The sequence below is a fragment of the Excalfactoria chinensis genome, chromosome 3, assembly GCF_039878825.1.
Source record: "Excalfactoria chinensis isolate bCotChi1 chromosome 3, bCotChi1.hap2, whole genome shotgun sequence".
Lineage (NCBI taxonomy): Eukaryota > Metazoa > Chordata > Aves > Galliformes > Phasianidae > Excalfactoria > Excalfactoria chinensis.
This window is the reverse complement of record NC_092827.1, coordinates 77,887,058-77,907,116: the sequence shown is the minus strand read 5'-3', so window position 1 is coordinate 77,907,116 and position 20,059 is coordinate 77,887,058. Positions and strand designations below refer to the sequence as shown.

Here is a 20,059-nt window from a genome sequence, read left to right as displayed (position 1 = left end):
CTGATTTGTTCAAAATAGGCAGAGCCTGTCTACAAGGAGGCAGAGTAAGGCACTGCAGCAGATGGGGATCTGAATGTCAAAGACCGATGATGGAAAGAAAATGGGTCTTGTGGGAAGCTAAAGTAGTGCTCCATCACTCTGCAAACACAAAACAAGAATGTGCAAAACACCAGAATGTGCCCAGCAGGAAACAGCCTTGTGTCATTGGGCCAGAATGATCAAATCACTATGAACGTGAAGATAAATTAAGAGTATCTGGTCTTCCTTACATATGTTGTTCCTTAGAGCTCTTACGAACCCTTGTGAAAGCCATCCCCCCTCTCACCGCAGCATCTGGATGTTCCATTGACAGAGCATTGTCTAATGGTTACAGCACAACTCCTGGTTTCTATTACAGGCTGCAGGAGAAATGTGTGGTATATTAAACAAAATAAAGACACAGCATTCAAAATCTGCTGCACGCTTCGATATTTAGTCAGTAGTACATTAAACTAGATAAATCATTGATTCTTTCTGTGACTATTTCCCCAACAACAGAAAAGTACATTAGATTGAGTGTTATATAATTCAGTGCTTGCATTAATAACAGCCTGGGATGAAAGCTGCCAGAGAAGTCAGCTTTTTATTAGTACATACTGAACTGCAGATACCTCCCTGAAAAGTGTTGCAGTTTGCAAAAATGTGTGGTTCTGCAGAGTAATCCTCTTCCATAAGAGATGACCTTTGATAGAAACTTGGTGTGTTCAGCATATGGGATACAACAAAACCAGAAGTTACACGAAAAAGTGATGCTTCTCTTTCTGAACAGCATATGATGCAAGGTCTACATCTAAGGACTGCGCAAATATACTTAAACAGGCAGCTCCTTTAGAATTTAGGAATAAGACAATCAAAGAAAATGTCTGCTTCTTTCTAAAAACATTTTTAGACTCTAACCACCAAGGTCAACCCCAAAACCTATAGTATTTTCTATGTAATTATAGAATAATAAACACCACAGGTGAAGTCTCTGATGCCAACCGACAACATCAACCCAAAAACTTCCCCACATTTTCTTTTTCTTTCATGCTTTTTTCATATTTCCCTCATGTGAAAGGAATAAGTCCCATAATGCAGATATACATGTTGTCAAAGTCATATCTAATTGCTACAGAACGGAAGAAGCAAATGTGTCAAATATTTAGGTATATCTAAACACAGTCCTTTTAGGGTCCTACAAGACAAGAGGAAAGGGATATACAAACCAAAACTGGTTATGTGCTTTTCAAAAGTACATTTCTTATAAAATGTAGAAGCAAAAGCTTCTGTGAGATGCTGTTCCACCTCTGAAGATTCAAACTGTTTGTTTGATCCATTGTCCAAAGGACATGGGTATATTAATCTAAAAACAAAAGTGCCCATTGTGAGCAGAGACCAAGTGCCAGGCCGCCTGCTGCATCTGACAATGGGTTTAAACACCATGGCTCTGAGCTAGGCAGTGTTCCACGCCTGACACCACCACTCAGTGCAGATACAAAGTCTTCTGCTTTGTCATCACAGGCTAAAGAATTAGCAAGACTTTCATACCTCCAATACCGAAGTTGTTTCAGTGTGTTTCTCAGTCTCTGAAATGCCATATGATAATTAGAACATCTCTTCAGTATGCCATGCAAAGCAATATTATTACTATGCAGGTAATACTATTATATAGGTATACTATTATTGTTTGTTTGTGAGTTGGTTTGTTTTTTCTTGTGTGTGGTGTTTGTTTGTTTGTTCTGGGGGGCAGTATTTCATCCAGCTTTTACTTTGGTTGATTTCTGGTTAGCACAAAACCAGAGTGAAAAAGTAATGGCTATCTTCAAACCACCCATTCATTTCTTTGTGGTCCTACAACTGATCAAGGTACATTAAGACTCTGATGCCAACTTAGAACAACCTTGAAGTTTTGTAAATGACAATTAGCTACCCCTGGATCTTGAAACAGCTCTTTAGCAGAGAGCTTCAGCTAACCATCCTTTTCTTTACAGTACTGCTGATGGAGCTATTACACCACTCCTATTTCACCTAGAAAACTCACTCCCTTCAGAAGTCCATTCATGGTTGCCAGTTCTGTGTGCGTCTGAGACCTTTGTAACATCTCAGTGGAGAAAAGCAGCTGAAACAAGACCTGGCTCCACCTATGATGCCAAGCAGGGGACATTTGCTTACTGTGTTTTTGTTGCAGAAATGCTAGAAGGATTATTTACAGTCAGCATGGCTTGCTAAGCTCTGATTATTCAATATGCTCTGAAGTTTACATGCAAACTAATTGGCAGCACTGATCCCTCAGCAAGAAGCTGAAATCAATTAAGAAGCCAGCTGACCATATTTCAGCAATTAATTGCAAATGGCATTTAGTTTCAGTACTTTATGGCCAAGCTCTTTATTCTGGCCTTTGAGGCTCTGGGTGTTTATTTTTCCTGTACTGCACCAGTGTTAACCCACGCTGATTTTCCTGGACATAACTACCATCACAGAGAATCTGCCCTTATGTGTGACACACACTTTCCTGGAGAACACTTGGCTTTCGTTACAGGAATTCCTGTATGTTTAGGAGTCCTGGAAATGTGACAAAGTTTTAAGGAAATGTGGCTCCTTACTTTAATGCAAAAGATGCTGAATTGCTCTCTTGGAAATCTGCTTGACAGTAATGGGTGAAGGCTAGGGAGAAGAAAGCTGTAAGCCATTTTTGTTGAACTTGTCAAGACAGTGCAATTCACTGGGAATACAGAGCACCCATGTTCTATTGGAGTGCTGAGAGGTATATATGTGATTACCAGCATGATTGAGAGTTGCTCTGGAAGCAAAAAATACATCGTTTTTTATGTGAAGTGGTTGACTGGGACATTAAGAGGGGCACACCCAGATTCTGCAATATTTAATTCCATCATTGGCAGCCTGAGTCAGAAAAATACTTGGTGTATGCCAAGAAAGAAGCACATGTGAGTAGGTACTGATCCTGAATATTTTTTAAGAGTTACGCATGCAAAGACCAAGTAATTGTTCCTGAATCCTTGCATATGCCAGAAAAAAAACTGCTCACCTAGAGAGATGTAGCTAATCCCATGGAATTATTTTTCCAAAAGACTAAAAAGATGTAAAATGCCAATGTTTAAAAATTATGTCAGGTAAATATATTTCTCTTTAATGCATATTCATACACAGCTAGGAAACTGAAGCTGTGAGCAAAAGATCATACTTTGTTTTAGGTAAAAGAATGTGAAGTTCAGCAAATGTAATTTGCATGCATCAACTGGCTGTGTGGTCATCTGAGTTCTTTTTTAAGATATCAACAAGGATCACACCTCTGAAGACAACTGTTGGAGAATTACCACTCGATTTGGCAGAAATACGATTGAGTTTGAGCTCTAACAACTGATTCACCAGTCCTTATACTTGATATAAGTAATTTACATCCACACAAAATGTACACCACCTTAGTTCAACAGTACTTTACGCTTTCACTGCACTCATGTAAACAGTGCTGCAGATTGTGTGGACTGAGAACTAGCTCACATGACTTCACAATATTTGTGATGCACAGTGGAAATGTCATGGAAAAAAATGTTTTAAGGATTTTTTATTTTTTTTTTAAACTCTGTGATTGCTGCAAGCATTATGAGAGAAACAGGAAGAACACTTAAAACGATGAGGTATAAGGTATAATTAAACTTCATGCACAAAGTGAATGCACAATCTCTCCTTAACAGACTGAAGCCCTGAAGGATTCTAAATTACATGGAAGAGGAAACACTAAGTTTTCTTCTAACTGGTAGCCATTCTGGGAGCATAAAGGACTGAATAAGAAAGGAAAGAGAAAAATTGGAGCATAGAATCAAGAACATTACTAAATTATCATTTCCCGTATGCTTCCAGTTTAGATTATAATTTTAGTCAAATGCAAGTAATCAAGCTGACCTTCAAACTGGGTGACAACAGTTGTATTGTACTAACACTTATAGCAAAGCTTGGATACAAGTTCTGTTCTATTTTGTTTAAATAGAGACTGGGTGGAAAGGATTAGGAGCTTACAATTTTAAAGCCATTAGGAGTTATGTTTCTTCTAAACACACCTGGATTACCAGAATTAGGCACAGTGAAGCCCTTTTTGCTGCAACCTTGTTCTGTGTTGAAGAACACCTCACAACAGTTGGAATATTCCTTTTGCTTTATGAATGTAGATAAAATCATGAAAGCTTATGAAAGTAAAAAGTGATAACTAAAATCCAGTTCCCAGGATTTTTAGGGTTTCCTCTCCCATGCCCCACATGAAAATCAGAACTAACCTGGATGATTTGCGTAGTTTCTGATTTGCTCTTCCCTCCGTGTTAAGTATTCAGGTCCTCATCGTGTCAGAAAAGCCCACCTTCAGATGATTTAGTAGAGCTGATGTGACAGTAGAGATGGTTTTCTGGAGCAACAACTAAAAATAAAGAGTTCCTTTTAGCTTTTGAATATCTCAGTATTTCTGTGATTTTCAAAAGGAATTGCAGAAGAAATCTGTGCACAAGTTCTCACATGGCCTCTGTTAACTTCAGCGAAAGGCTGATCTTCCAGTATTTCGATTAAATCACTTTGAAACCAGAGGGATTCTAACCACATGCATGACACTAAGCATAAGAAGATGTAGGCAGTGGGTACTACTCAAGCACGTAAAGACAAAAAAAAAAAGAACTTAAATGCTTCTTTGCTGAAGCACTCAGTAATACTTGCAGTATATTACATAACTCAATCCAGAGCAAGTACCTCACATGCAACGTTATCTTCAGCAAGAACTGCATCTGCACAATGGGAAAACTGTTGATTGGTTGCGCTACCCATTAATTTTAAGTATATGAAAATGACCATTGGTTATCATTCCTAGAGAGAAAAAAGTGCTGAGTGTGATTAGCGTATACAAAGATGGTTTTCAGCTGATACAGAACAATTGACTCTGAATTCTTCGTATAGCTACTCTAGAGAAATAACTTCCAGCATTTAGGGGCAGATCTATTACGAATTATTTACTTCTATCACTCAGCTGATTTTCTGGTTATTAGGTTGTTTTTAGTTGTTGCTTCATTTTAATTAAAGACAAATGAGTGCACTCCAGGATATCCCACAAGTGCTGCTCTACTGCCATTTTAGGAAATAGCATTAAAGCAACATTATCCTAGTTTTTTCTTCCCATTTAACGAAGCTGTTTTAAGATAAACGTTATTAAAATGATCAGTTGCCCTATGAGTGCATTAAGGTTATTCATAGAAATGGTAGTATTTCAGTGATAATAGAAACATGGGCCCTTTTTTCACTTAATTAATCCCATTTTCCATAGAAGTAACAAAAACACTTTCAACACAGATCTATCAACATTGGGCAAAATCTGGATTTATTTATTTCTTTATTTGCTATTTTATTTACTTTCTGTGTGAATTGGATACTAATGAAAGACATCACATGAGAAACTCTAGGGACTGAAGACTGACACTCAATCTCAAATTATACATAGCACTTGAAGTCATTCTATCCACCCTACAGAAACCTCAGTCTTTGCCACAACTGCTCATTTTTGCCCTGGAATAACTTATTTTAAGAGGATGTAAGATAACATAACCCAAATAATTCTTGGTCCCAAATACGTGTGCCACTTATGACCACAGTTATTGAACTGTTTTGACTCAGCCATGAGGGCAAAAAAACAATCACAGAGAAGCTAAGGTCAAAAGAGACCTCTGGCATGATCTATTCCAATATGCCAATTGAAGAAGAGGCAATGACAGCAGGTTCCTTAGAACACTATACAGTTGGGTTTTGAGCATCCCTTCACAAGCCTTCACAACCTGCCTGGGCAAACTATTCCTATGTTTGATCAGCCTTACAGTAAGAAGATTTGCTACTGATGTTTTTGTTTTTGTTTTGTTAAGTGTTTGAGTACATTTCCTGTATTTCAGTTGGTTCATTAACTTCTGTCCTGTCTCCAGGCTCCATTGAGAAGCATCTGGTTACACTTCTGCTTCCAGCTATTTATACACCTCAAGTCTTTTCTTCTCCAGGCTAAACAGTCCCATCTTTCTCAGTCTCTCCTCATATGTCAAACATTCCATCCTTTGTTGGACTCTCTCTAGTACATCCATTGCTCTCTTGTATTAAGGAGCCCAGAAATGGTTGCAGTACTTCAGATCTGTTACATCAAGGCTGAAGAAGGAAAGAATCACCTCCTTTGACTTGCTGATGTTGCTCTTCCCAGTCCAGCCCTGTTGGCATCTACCACAAAGACACATTTTGAACTCATGTTCAACTTGTTGCCCATCAGGACTCCAGATTTTTTTTTTTCACAAAGTTATTTTCCAGATGGTCAGACTCATTTTATATTGGTGCATTATGTTATTTTTCTCCAGGAGAAGGACATGGCATTTCCCTTCAATGAATTTCATGAGATACTTGTTGAGGTGGCTCCGAACAGAAGTAAAAGCATCTGCTCTAAAAATCACTCATCTCAATTTTGTCTGCAAACTTGCTGATGGTGTGCTTGGTCTTACCATCTAGGTCATTAACAAAGTTGTTAAAAGGTTTTGGACCCTAGCACTGGCCCAAGAATATACCATTAATGTGGTCTTCATTTCATCTTTTTGCTGTGAATCTCAACATTTTGAGCACAGTACCTGTTACAAAGCAACCACACTGTCCAACTATCCAGCCCACACTACTTCAATTTCTCAATGAGGATACTAAAGGGAGGTATCAAAAGTGTTACACAGTCAAGACAAACAGCATCTCACTTCTCTCCCTGTCTATACAGCCAGTTTTCTCATTACAGAGGCTGTTAGAATGGTCAGGCATAATTTCTACTTATAAATCCATGCTGACTACCTCCATTCACCTTCTTGTCCTTCATATGTTTGGAAATAGTTTTTAGGATCATTTGATCCACTACCTTCCCAGGGACTAAGATGAGGCTGTATACTCTGTAGTGCTCAAGATGTTCTTTCTTGTCCCTCTTGAAGGTAAATTCAAGAGTTGCTTTTCTCCCAATTCTCAGGAACCTCACATATTTGCCTTGATATTTTGAAGGTAACAGAGTGTCTTCACAGTGACATAGACCAGGTCCCTCATCATTAATGGGTGTAGTGCATCAGGTCCCAGAGACTTCTGTACTTATAGCTTGTTAAAATGTTCCCTAATCTGATCCTCCTCCACTGAGGTTAAATGTTTCTTGCTCTGAATTTTGCAACTAGCCTCAGAGGCCTGAGATTTCTAAAGGCAAGCAACTTGTTCTTTCACATAAGCCTCATCTCACCTTTCTCTTCCTTCTCATCAGATCAGACTGTCCTTGAGCTTGGAGCAGGTGATCCTCAAAAAAGCAATCACCTCTGCTGAAATTATCTTCTCCTTTTTTAAAGTCAAGACCAGGTCTGCTGCTCTCTTGAAATTCAAGTTGAGTTGCTGCTTTTCATCTTGCTCCCTCTTCTCAGAATCCTAACCACTACCATCCCACAGTCACTGCAGCCAAGGCTACCTTTGACAATCACATCCCCATCCCATCCCCATCCCATTCTTCCTTGTTTGTAAATACCGGGTCCATTAGAGCATCTCCTGTCTTCAGCTCATCTACTACCTGTGTTAGGAAGCTGTCATTAGTACATTCCAGAACCTTCTTGGACTACTTGCATCCTGCTGTATTGCCTTTCCAGTAGAAGTTAAGGTGGTTAAAATCCCCATCAGTATCTGTTTTTGACAACATGACTCTCCCAGTTTCCTGAAGAAGGTCTCCTTTACTTGTTTTTCTGATTAGGTGGTCTGAAACAGACAATCACCATAGCATTACTCTTGTTGTGTTGCCCACTAAGTCTGGCCCATGAGTTCATCTGGTTCATCATCCATTCCTGTGATGAGTTACTCCTAGGCAGATGTTAGCATAGACTAGGGAAATATTCCATGCTAACATGAAATGTCCTCACATGAAATGTAAATGTCCTTCTGCTGTAGTTTGTCCTTCCTATGCTTCCAGTGAGCATTCATAAATGCAAATATATCCCCTTCTGGGAGACCTCACACACATTCAGAACAACACCACAGTTCAGGGTCAACCTAAGTCAATCAGTTTTCTTGCAAGACAGTTTCTTCATACTTTGCTGATGTTGATATTTCTTCCCTCACCTACAGTCCTGCTGCCTGGGATTCCATCACAATGATATATACTAGGCTACATTTTAGGATTTCTGACCTTTACACTCACGGAAAGAAGTTTCAATCAAAACTTTCTATCTGATTTATGTGGAGAAACCCCCATGTGAACCCAGGACCCTAGGTCACTTTGCACTCATTCCCTGTATTATAATTTCATGAGTCAGTCTATCCTTACAATCCCTAAAGAGAAGCCTTCTCATGCAATTCACAAAGCATTATATCTTACCCTTCAGTCTGAATGTAGGGTAGCTTATCCTATGAAGTTTACAATTGTAAAAAAATTTTCATTCCAATCCACTGAAACTGAATTTGAACAGTTCACCATATCCCTATTTTTTGCAACATACAATAACTGTAAGCTTATTTATTAAGAAGATCCACTTATCTTTATAGCATTGCTTTTGCTATGACACACTGGCTCTTTAATTTTGCATTCTTTGCAACAGTCAGCACCATGGCATCTTGCTACTAAACCACGCAATCCTTACATATTTTTCAAAAGCCTTCCATGCACATCTTAGCCATATCAATATTGACCACATAACTAAATTCTATTCTGACCTGATATCATCTAAAAGAGGAAAAAGCAAGACAAACAACTACAGGAATTAGCAAAGTTGTAAAAATTAAAAGCAAATAAGCATGTTTTGTTGTTTCTTTTTTTAAAAGGGGATGAGTTGAGAAACTCACTCAAGACTCAACCACTTTAAGTAATGTGGTCATCCCAAACACACAGGAATAAAAACTTATACCTGTTCATTCATGCTCTGTTCATTCATTCATTCACTCACTCCCTGTTTCTTTGCCTCACAGCTCAGTAAAACCCACTCTGCACTTCAACAAAGAGAGTCAAAACACTTTTTTCAGATTTTCAGCCAGTGGTACAGCTACAGCTATTTCTATTAATTAACCTGGATGGCTTTTGTTTTCTGAAACCTGTCAATTCACAAGAAGACATTTCTTTTGAGATCAAAACTTTGTAGGTGGAGACAAGATTAAACACGAAGAAGTGAGGATGCCAAGACTTTCTATCCACTTCCTGCCTTGATGCTACAGAAAAATTACAGAGGGTCTTGGGGATAATTTTTCAAACAGGCAGGAAGAGTTTTCCTTCAAAAGCATGTTGGTATTTTGTTCACTCCCAGCTGAATTGTACAATGAATTTGAAAAATTATGATTTTGAATGTGACATTACAGTGGAAAACTGACTGTAAAATTGAGCAGGGAAAATAACTGTACTGCACTGTATATTGCCTTTTGTACTCAGCATGTGTTATTGAGGAACATGTTGTCTGTACTCCTCAAAAAGCAGAGAAACCTAGTGCCTGGTCTTTTTGTATTGTAACGTTGTTCTTTCTCTTGCCTAACTTCCCAGTGAGTCAAATGACGCCAATTAGAAATACTCTTTGTTGTCTTCAGGTAGGTCTTGCTGTACCAGCAGAAGTACACACTACTTGCTGTTTATATAGTGGTACTCGTACTACATTTTCTGTCTTTTCCTGACTTGGCTTTCCTTTGTTTTTAAAATGTTTGCATAGGAAAAAATAACTACTATTATTTTGCCTTTAACCTCACCAGCTTCCATCATTCTTTTGATTATTGAAGTCAGAATCCTCTGCTGGTCACAACAATGTAAGGACCAGAGCATTCTAACTGGAAGTGTTACTCCCTGAAATGACCAGATTTCACACTTCCCAGCAGCACTGCAGACCTTGTTCCAAGAACATCAGCATCTTCCAGAAAGTTTTGCCTTTTCAGCTTTCAGTATTGGTATGGCTTCTGGAAAGCAGATGCACTGTAGACTCCGGCTACTTTTTATTTCACCACTTACGTGCAAGTGATTTTATTTTATTTTTTTTTTCTTTTTTCTGGTTAGATAGTCAATGCAGCAAAACTCCTCCCAGTTCTACAACATATGTATAACACCTTATACAGCCCTCTATTCATCCTGTCTTCCACATTATGCTTAATAAAATGTCATGAAGAACATTTCCATTAATTCAGCAATGCCTGCAAAAGAGTAAGCTTCAGGCCCAACCCCAAGTTACTGGAAAAGTAGAAAAACCCTGGCACCAAGTCCCATCTTCCTGACACAACACATAACATCTGACAAGAACAAGCAACAGGCATGCTTCTGTGTAGTCTTCATTCATCTCAAAGTTTCTGCCTCAGCTGATACTGGGGCAGTATACCCTGGGGCTCTAGAAGCATTGCCAGGCACATTATCCATAGGCAGCCCTAAGTGTTTTTTCTCCAAACAGCTGGTGGAGATGGAACAGAGAAAGACTGGCTTAATGCCAAATGTCTTCACTTGATGTAAATGTCATCCCCCTTGAGTACTAATGTGGCATTCCTCAGCACAGACACACTCTGCTATTGAAATATTTACCTTTATTTTATAACCTCAAGAAAATTTGGGCAAGAATGGGAATTGTTTAGTTTAGGTTTATTCTTGTTGTTCTTTTTTTTCTTTTCTTTCTTTTTTTCCTTCCTATGACGGCAGAAATGTATTTATAGCTAGGAACTGGAGGACAGTTCTCACGTGGCCGCTGAAAATTAAAACAGCATGTAGGGTTTTGTTTTGTTTTGCTTTTATGCCTTTGCACTACAATCTTTCCCAGCGTTCCCTAAACCCATGTTATTGTAACCAGAGCCACATTTTGCATTGCTACAATTGCAGGGTTATGTAAATTCCAAAGGCTTTAAAGAAAAGGGCCTGGAGATTCTGCTCTGAGCCGTAGGGAGGTTGACGCAAACAGTTATGCCCAGAATCTAGGGAGAGGCAAAGGTATTCAAAAACTACCAACAGATAGGAAATCGAAGTCTCAAGCTCAGCACGAACCTGATGTTTCCAGACCTGGAAACTGAACTTACTGTTTTTCCTCAAATTATTTGTTCTCCCATTTTCATCATTGTGCTTTGCTATGACTTTTTTTTTGCTGCTTCTGGAACTCTCATGTGTTCTCTCTCACTTTCCTGTGGTACACACCATTTTATCCAGGAGCATCAACAACAGAAGGTTCTACAAACTACTGCAGACTCGAGGAGCTGTATTTACAGTTAAAAAGAACATCACACCAAAAGAGAGGAAACACAAAACACAGCAAAAGATCAAAGAGTTTGTACCTGACCACTGAGAAATGTACCTACTTTATAGAAAGCAGTGTGGGAAGAAGTGTGGTACATGTTGCACATCTGAATGCCTCTGAGTAACCAAGTTCTAATGCAGACTCTGGCTGTGCATTTCTGTGTGGGCATGGGCAAGTCAATTCTTGTTTCTGACTCTCTAAAAGAGGGATAATAATGCCTGACTCAGAGTCAATGTCAGATGCCTTTGTGCGAGCTCATCTTAGGGCCTAGTGTTTAGACAACTCAGCTAAATGAGAAAATATTTAGTTCACTTCTGCAGCCCTGCTTATTTCAGTTCTTAAATCAACACCAGTCAAACTGTGACACCATATGAACACCTAGCCTACATTACTCCTGAAGTATGTGGAGCTTTCATACTGCTCAGTGCACCTGAATCATTGGAGTATGCTATGGAGAACTTGGGAACACCTGTACTTCTGCAAAGGTGTAGCCAGAACTCCCTAGCACATTCAGCTGACACATAAGGAAGGATGGTGCTGTGGCCCTGCTCCAATGTACTGCTTTCTATAGCTTTTGAGTTTTCCAGACAACCTTAATATTCGTGCAGTGGATATGAAAAAAGCAGGGCTTGCTGCATCCCTTGCACCACACAGGAATGACAGTTGGTAAGACCTCAGCAAAGTAACCAAGAAGCACTGCCTCACCCTACTGCCATGTAGGCTAGTGCCAAGCCAAAATACAAAGGGACGTTCCAAGCAATTCCCAAGCTGTGATATTTTAAATACAATCATTACAGTGGAAAAGATGACCTCATCTGCAGATAATACTCCCTATTCTGCTGGTAGTTACTGCTGCTGCACAGGTACTGATAGCTGCTGTTATGAAAGCATAGCTGTTTAAACCTTAAGAAATACATGACCCAGCCGCACAGCTTAGAAGTTTCTATCAGCTTGTCATGTTCATTTATTTACTTGGAGCCAGGAAATGCTCCATAAAGCTCTGATCCTCGCTGTCGCTGTGACCTTGGGCAAGTGACTGAATGCCTCTGCACCACCCACAACCCCTTTTGAAGTCAGCTGATTATGTGGATACTGATGAATTCTGAAAACCCAAGCTCTAGAGGTAAAAGCCAACGTCTGCTACAGCAGAGGTGTTCTGCATCTCATCACAGATTATACAAAATTTGAAGATAAATACTAAAAGATCTACTGCTAAGGAATGTTTACTTAAAGGTAGTCCTGTAACTGGCCTGGTGTAACAGCTCCTAGACACAGAGTGGAGGGAGCCCAAGGGATCATTCTGAACCTTGTTTTTTTGGGGGGGACAGTTCATTAAGGGTCTTAAGAGTTTACTGGGGATCAGAAACAAGTAGGCAGAAAACAAATAGAAACCAGAAATTCAAGGCAGCTATATGAGCTGGTTCCCCATTCACAGAGTGCTTCATGACAAGTATCTGAGAAGCATAAATTTACTGTACAAAGTACTGACCAAAATTGTTAATTCACTACGTAACTTGTAACCTAATATTCTAAACTCTTGAACCCCTACCTTAAAGATGACTGGTTTAGTGCTCTGTGGAACAGAGGCAAGAAACTTTTATGTCATATTGATATCAAGTTCCTCAGATTTCAGTCTTGAACCTGCATCAAATGTCAATATATGCCACTAAACAAACAGCACTGCTTCCTTTAGACTTTGGTCTCTTGTGTAAGTATTAAGCAAGGTGAAGCCTGCTTAGCTTTTAGAGCTTGAGAAATGTGCAGCCTGTAATTAATGGCTAAAGAGCAGAGCAGCTCTCATCCACAGCTCATTTGTTTGCCTGAGTAAACAAAGTCCTTCCTTCCCTTCTATGCTTGCGTATACTCTGACAGATGCTACTTGGCTCAGCACAGCAGAGCAGGCAGGACAAGGGGCCACTTAGTCAGCTCTGTGACATCATTTGCCAGCAGGAGACCTCCTATAGCTGGCACAGTCCAAACAAAGCATTAAGTCAAAAATACTAATAAACATAACCACACAGACTCCTTGATACAGCAGGCAGGCCTGATGAAACAGCAGTACAATGAAATCTTCCTACTGATACCTCATTGCAATAATAAAATGAAAGGCCTGCGTTGACCCAGCGACTCAGTGAGATGAGTTCTGGTTAGTCACATTTTGGATTCTCAGGACTATCGTGTTCTACAGGCAAAGAAGGAAAAACAAAAGGAAAGAACAGTCGTGAGTGTACAGATAGGAGGCATATAGTGAGGAAAAAAAGGAAGTAAAAAAAAAAAACATCATAAGCAGAAATGTTCTAATACTCTCTAATTATGTAATGCAGGTGAACTGCATATCATCCTCCAAAAAGCAGACTTCTCTTATCCTCCCTCCTTGCTGCAATCAGCTACACCCAAAAATATCTGGAGGGAAAATGACATCTGACACAGCCACGGCAAAAATGACCCAAACTAAGAAGTGGCAACTCTGAGGGTGTGGGAAAGTCTGCAAACAAATCACTGGGTGTGTCAGATATGCAGACGCTAATATAACGCAGTGATTACTGCGTCTTTCCTCAGTGAATATGTAAAAGTTGGTGTTTGAAGAAGCATACAAACTGACCAATGAACAAACTCAAGCCTCAGTGCATTTTCCTAGGAGCTGTACAACAGACTGTGACTCCAAAGGTTCATGTCATGAGACCCTCAATTAGAGTCCAGCATGGCACAGGGATTATTTAAACTGTTTCTGAGTACCACAGAACTGGAGAAACTGTTTGCTATTTATTTATTTTAATTGGAGGGAGAGGGAGAGCTTCACTGTGTCTACAGGGCCCATCATCTCAGCATCACAAGATACAGAGTATATAACCCATGAAAAATGGTACAATAAGGCCCTAGGAATAACGCGCCAAAATTTCAGTGAGAAATTCAGCTTTAAAAGTCCAAATGTAACTATAGAAGTACAGGAGCTCGTGGACTTAGGGTCACACAGTTTAAACAGGAAACCTAGAAAATACAACTTGCGCAGTCATGGAGCCTGTTCCACTACAAACAAGCAAACAGCTAGACAGGTAGGTAAACAGTTAACACATGGGAAAGCACATATCCTGACACATGCAAACAGCCAACAGCAACTAATAGCAGTGGCCACCCTGCAGAAGTAAGCTCCAGACTAAAATAGGGGAAGTGCTGTCCTCAAGTCTGGGACCAAATTGCTAAGCGCCCTCTAGCCTCTTTGTGAATTAATTTATTCTTGAGAGTGCAAAAGAATTCACAGCGATCCAGTGCCGTTTCATCATGGCTTAGAGACATACTTCCTCAGCAAGCTATTTGGATCAAAGACTTCAGGCAACATCCCTGAAAGAAAAGAGAAGGCAAAACACAGAAGAGGCTTTTTCACCATCTGCTTCCATTTTAATTTGCTGCACTCCCATATGTCACCACAGGCTGTAGGATGGTCAATTGGATTCTGTGTTATGTGCTACAAGGTCATCATGTCCTGTTTCCTACAGGCACAGACACCACATAACAGACATGCAGTGCAGGCTCCACATCACTTTTATCCCAGTATTGTTGCATACTGGCACAGGATTTTTCAAGTGAATAACAAGAAGCAAAATTACATAAATTTTATAGCCTAAAGTGAGGCACCTATTTTCACTGAGTTTAAAGCAGCTGACAAGGCTGCATAAGCATTTCATTATTTAAAGGCAAAGTATCACCTCTCTGATCTTTGACCTGTGATGATAGTGATCATAATTTAGTCCATTCTGCATATTCATGCTGTCAGGATAAAAATACATAAAGTTACAAATAATACTTTATCTGAAAATGAAAACAAAAAATACTGATGCATATGTAATATGAACCATAGGTAAAGATTCAGGTTTTTCTTCAGGTATCTGTCAATACATTGTGCAAAAATAATGGCTAGTAACTGAATAATCAACTCTCAAGTCTGATGAAGCAGCATTTTTAAACTGCTTTTTATGAAAAGTCCAGTGATACCACACAAAAATGTTAATGTTTTATATTAGGTCACCTCCAGTTTGTATTTACTGCAGGCTTTTTCCTGGATAAGGCTCCCATTTCATAGCAGCTTAGCTACACCAACAGATGTGAAAATCAGAAAGAATATGGGCCTCTGGAGATGTCCCAATACATGTGAGCACACTAAACATCCCCACTGTAAGTAAGCAGAGGATGAGGCAGTGAGGAGTTGCTAATTTTTGCCTCTGTTTGAACATAAAATCTGTCACAAAGGGCACAGTTGGACATTTATAGCTTAACACGTGTCCCCCAGCAGGTACATGAAACTATTCTAGATAAGCCCAGGCACAGCTGGAAAACAGTTCATGGGTCCCCCCAGGAAAATTTCACCTAGTCAGAAAATGCATCTGTTTTTCTCCATATAACTTAGTAATGGTGAGTGCCAAAGTCTTAGAAACACTCACACAGACTACCTGAATCCTGCTGATGATGAAAGACTAAGGTCAAGCTTTGTACTTCTGTCACTGGCAACACATTTCAGGGCCTCTACAACAGAGCCAGAGAAATTCACTCATTGGGATGCCTGACCCTTAGGGCAGTAGAAGTATGAAACAAGCAACAAGGGCAAGTTCATATCTCAGTAGGGCACAGTTGGAAGACAGTTCATATTGACAGGACCCTAGCATGGTTATTGCTCTCTCCCTGTACAACAGTGCAGAAGGATACTGACAGATCAGAGCACAAGCTAGAATAAAACCAACTGTCTCTCTGTGCATTCAGCTGCTAGAAACAGTTTAATTGGTTCCCTCTGCAAAAGTAGCAAAGGACTAAAGTCCCCTCATGTTTGGTCAAGATCTTGCTTTCTTTCATCTGTTGCGCAGATGCTGATGGGGTCACCTGCCTGGAGGGGGTCAGGATTCTGCCAAATGGATTTAAGCAGGGTACTCACAGTCCAGGCATCCCAACTTAATGGCCAGTGACTCAGTGAGAAAACCAAGACTGTCTGCACTAACTTCCGTTTTTTACAACATTTGTAAGGAATAACAATATCCTGACAAACCCTATCTACAATTTTGCGTTGTTTAATTAAACAAAAACTCATTCCACCTAGTTAGGGCAGATCTCTTAGAAGTAATCACTACTGCAAATACATGAGTTCTGTATTTTTAATGCAGACAAAACCTTTAATTGAGGACAGAGAGGAAATAAATAAAAAATGAATTGAGGATTATGAATAGATGCTTTGGGAAGCATGGAGTGAGAAACAAAGGGAGAAGTACGCATCCTCTGTAAATAGGGTAATGGTATCCTGAGATAAAGATTAAAAAGACTGTGGCCAGCAGGTCGAGGGAGGTGATCTTCCCCCCCCCCCTACTCTGCCCACATTTAGAATATTGTGCCCCATTCTCAGCTCCCCAGTGCAAAAAAGACAGGGATCTCCTAGAAGGAGTCCAGCAGCGGGCCATGAAGATGATAAAGGGCCTGAAGCATCTCCCTTGCAAAGGAAGGCTGAGTAACCTGTTAAGTCTGGGGAAAAGACTGAGAGGAACTGATACATGATTATAAATATTTAAAGGGAGATAGGAGGCAAATGGGTGAGACCAGGCTCTTCATAGTGATGTGTAGTCACAGGACAAGAAGCAATGACCTAAAACTCAAACACAGAAAGTTCCATACCAACGTGTGGAAGAACTTTATGGTAAGGGTGACAGAGCATTAAAACAGGTTGTCCAGAGAGGCTGTAGAGTCTCCTTCTATAAAGATATTCCAAAGCTCTCTGGACACCTATCTGTACCAACCTAATGTAGGGTACCTGCTTTCGCAGGGAAGGTGGTCTCAGTGATCTTTTGAGATCCCTTCCAACTCCTGCAATTTTGTAAAAATAAATAAATAAATGAATAAATATAAAGGCACTGTCATAAGAGTTTAAGTGCCACGACTTAGTCAAACACAGACCTGCCTGCAATGAGAGTATTCATATGGTAGTACAGAGTCCTGTCACGTTGCAAGCATCTGAATAGGCAGTGCCTCAGTTTCAAAGAGAGCTAAATCCATTAACAGCAGTAAAAATTTCCAAAGGAAGGTGCTGAATGCAAAGAATAAATTGCTAATGTTATAAAATCTCTTTCCTGTGTCCTCACATAGCATTGTAATGGAAGATTGCAAGCAAGAATACATTCTCTTGGTTTAACCCCTAATGGCTAAATAGGAGATGGCTGCAGCTCTGTAAGAAACAATTTGGCCAATGAGTATACCATACCCACTGCATTCAAGGGCTTGATCTTAAATCAATGGAAAGTAAAAGTGCTACGGCTGAAGATTTATTGACTTCATATTTACAGAGAAGGATTAGACTGCTATAACATTTTGGGGAACAAAATAGCTTTGTGTTAGAGGGAAACCAAGTTACATCATGTTATACATTACTGATGTCCAGGAAAGTTCTACACACAACTAGATATATGCAAGAATACTTATAGAGCTCTACAGTAGTTTCATTCCATCTTGAAAAGGTTGCTTTCTTTGACAAGGAAATTAGGGGAATTGGCAGGCTGATACAAAGCAACATGGAATTCCCACATATTTCTGTCACAGCTTTGAAAGAAAACAGATGACAGTGTAGGACCAAGAGTATGCAAATAGATTAATGATTTTTCAAGACCAGACTGAAAAATCTAAAAATAACCTTCAACATTTTTTGTTTTTTTTTAAAGCCCTAAGCTTTCCTGGAAAATAGAAGCACACAAAATATTTGTTAATTACGGAGGGAAAAAAAAAACAAAACAAACAAAACAACCCAGCAACAATCGTGCAGTTAATGAGGACACTTTATGAAATGTAAAAATTTGCAGAAATACTTTAGCTCAAGAGAAAATGTGAAACATTTCTAAAAATAACTGGAAGAGTGAATGAAAGAGCCAATGAAATCCTTTATGCAAAAGTTGACAGCGTTTGTAATCCTGTTTTGAACTGGGGGACAGAGCTCCCAGTCACTTTCTTTAACTGACAAGAAGACTGATACAGAGCTAAAAACGAAGGTATAATTTCTCCATGATCATTCTTGACATTTAAAGAACTCAAATATTTGAACAAGTTTGTGAAGATTTATATGTACCTGGTCAGTTTCCTCAGCCCAAATCTTCTCCCTCTTACAACAGCTGAGATGTCAGAGGATCTTTACAGTGTTTTGTCTCTTGGAGACCACAAGAATATAAAAATTGACTACAACAAGTCAGATCCAATGTCCATCTAAACCAGTACTTTATCATATCCAAAAAACAGCCAGCTGCAAATAGTTAGAGAAAGCAAACAAAAATACCATATATAGTCTGCTCCTGTTCCTGCTCAGTCCTCTCAGTTGTTTAGGACTAGTTGATGGGAATACAGCCAGGTTATCATATTTAATAGCTACTAGTGGACAAATTCCCTAAGATTTTTCATCTCTTCCCACAGCTTTGTCTTGGGAAAAGGGAGTATTACCACATGTCATTAAATCCTTAAAATATAATGTCACATGACTTTTCCACAATCAAACCCAACCCTGATGGTGCTCATTGATAGAAATATTCTTTTTCCCCTATAGTGTGTGTGCATTTGTGTATTAAATTTATGAAAATTCCCTAGGAACTCATCTTCTGGTCAGATCTTAAAAGGTGAAAGTGGATCTGATTTTTCACTAAAAATGAATATTTTCCTACTGAGTACTGTGAAGATTTTAATGCTTTGTGGCTCATTAATCCAATTTTTTGAAGTAGCAAACAAAATACAGAGCTCCTCTAATCAGTTATGCTTAGAACCTTGAATAATAAAAGCCTTCAGTACAAATGCTTCTTTGCATTATATATATATACCTTCTTAAGAATATCTATACCTTCTTAAGAAAAAAGTAATATACCAAAAAGACAGGAGAGCTTTTGGGTCTCACAGCTCAGTTTTACCCCATAGTTCATGGAACAGCTGGGCTGGCACATACATTGCCTGCATTTAATTCATCTTGGGACACAATGAAGAGGAAAATACGCTGAAGAAAAACAAATGTGAACTTCAGAGCTCAAAAGCAGAAATATCAACTGCAGTGATTAATACTTTGTAGTCAGCAAAACTGGGAAGTGTGCAAGCACTTGTTATTCAGGGAGAGAGCCTATTTCTCCCTTACTGCCAAGTATTTCCTAGTTCCTCAAGGTTAACTCTCTTTCCATTTTCCTGCAGTCTAAACACATCATTTCAATCTCCAGCTCCCACTCCTTAAATTCCACTTCATCCCATTCTTATCTGCTTCTCTCTTTCCACCTTCAGCCTGTCTAATTCATAAATCCAGAGAAACCTTATCACTGGTATAAGTCTCCACTACTCTCAGATTAAATTTTCTACCAAATCCAAAAAAACACAAGTTGCTCCTGGTCAGATTTGTTATCCCATGCTGTTCCAAATCTAGAAAATTCCTACCATTAGGAGATGTCATAAAGATCCTGGAAGAAACCAATACCTCAAGTGTTAAAATACAAAACAAATTGAAAATGTAAATCTAACATGTAACATGAAAGGACACAAAGCCTAAGGGAAATACTTTGTAGGAAAAAGCCTGCTCCTGATAACAGTCAAATGATTTTAACACACAGCCCTAAAAATTCTTGAGACTGCAGTGACAACAGCACTGCTTAGTGTGTGATGTATTCGTGGTCATGTGGCTAAATGGCTCTCAGAAAACCAAAGCAAAGCACATCTTGGATATTCAAGAAAACTGGAATGTGAGCACAGAACTGACACACCAAAGCTCATGAGAGCTTCTGAAAACATGGGACACATTTCTC

The 20,059-nt window shown here is 39.3% G+C and overlaps 1 protein-coding gene across 7 annotated transcripts in view; it reads right to left on the bottom strand.

Moving 5' to 3' along the window:
• The window catches only part of DAAM2 (dishevelled associated activator of morphogenesis 2), a 197,640-nt gene that overhangs the window by 162,678 nt on the left and 14,903 nt on the right, over positions 1-20,059 (bottom strand). For 5 of the 7 annotated variants that reach the window (XM_072333778.1, XM_072333775.1, XM_072333774.1 and 2 more), the window contains one exon: positions 4,308-4,444. The exons of the other annotated variants lie outside the window; for them this stretch is intronic. The gene's annotated coding sequence lies outside the window, so the exon portion shown is untranslated. The remainder of the gene's footprint in view (positions 1-4,307; positions 4,445-20,059) is intronic. 7 annotated transcript variants of the gene reach the window in all.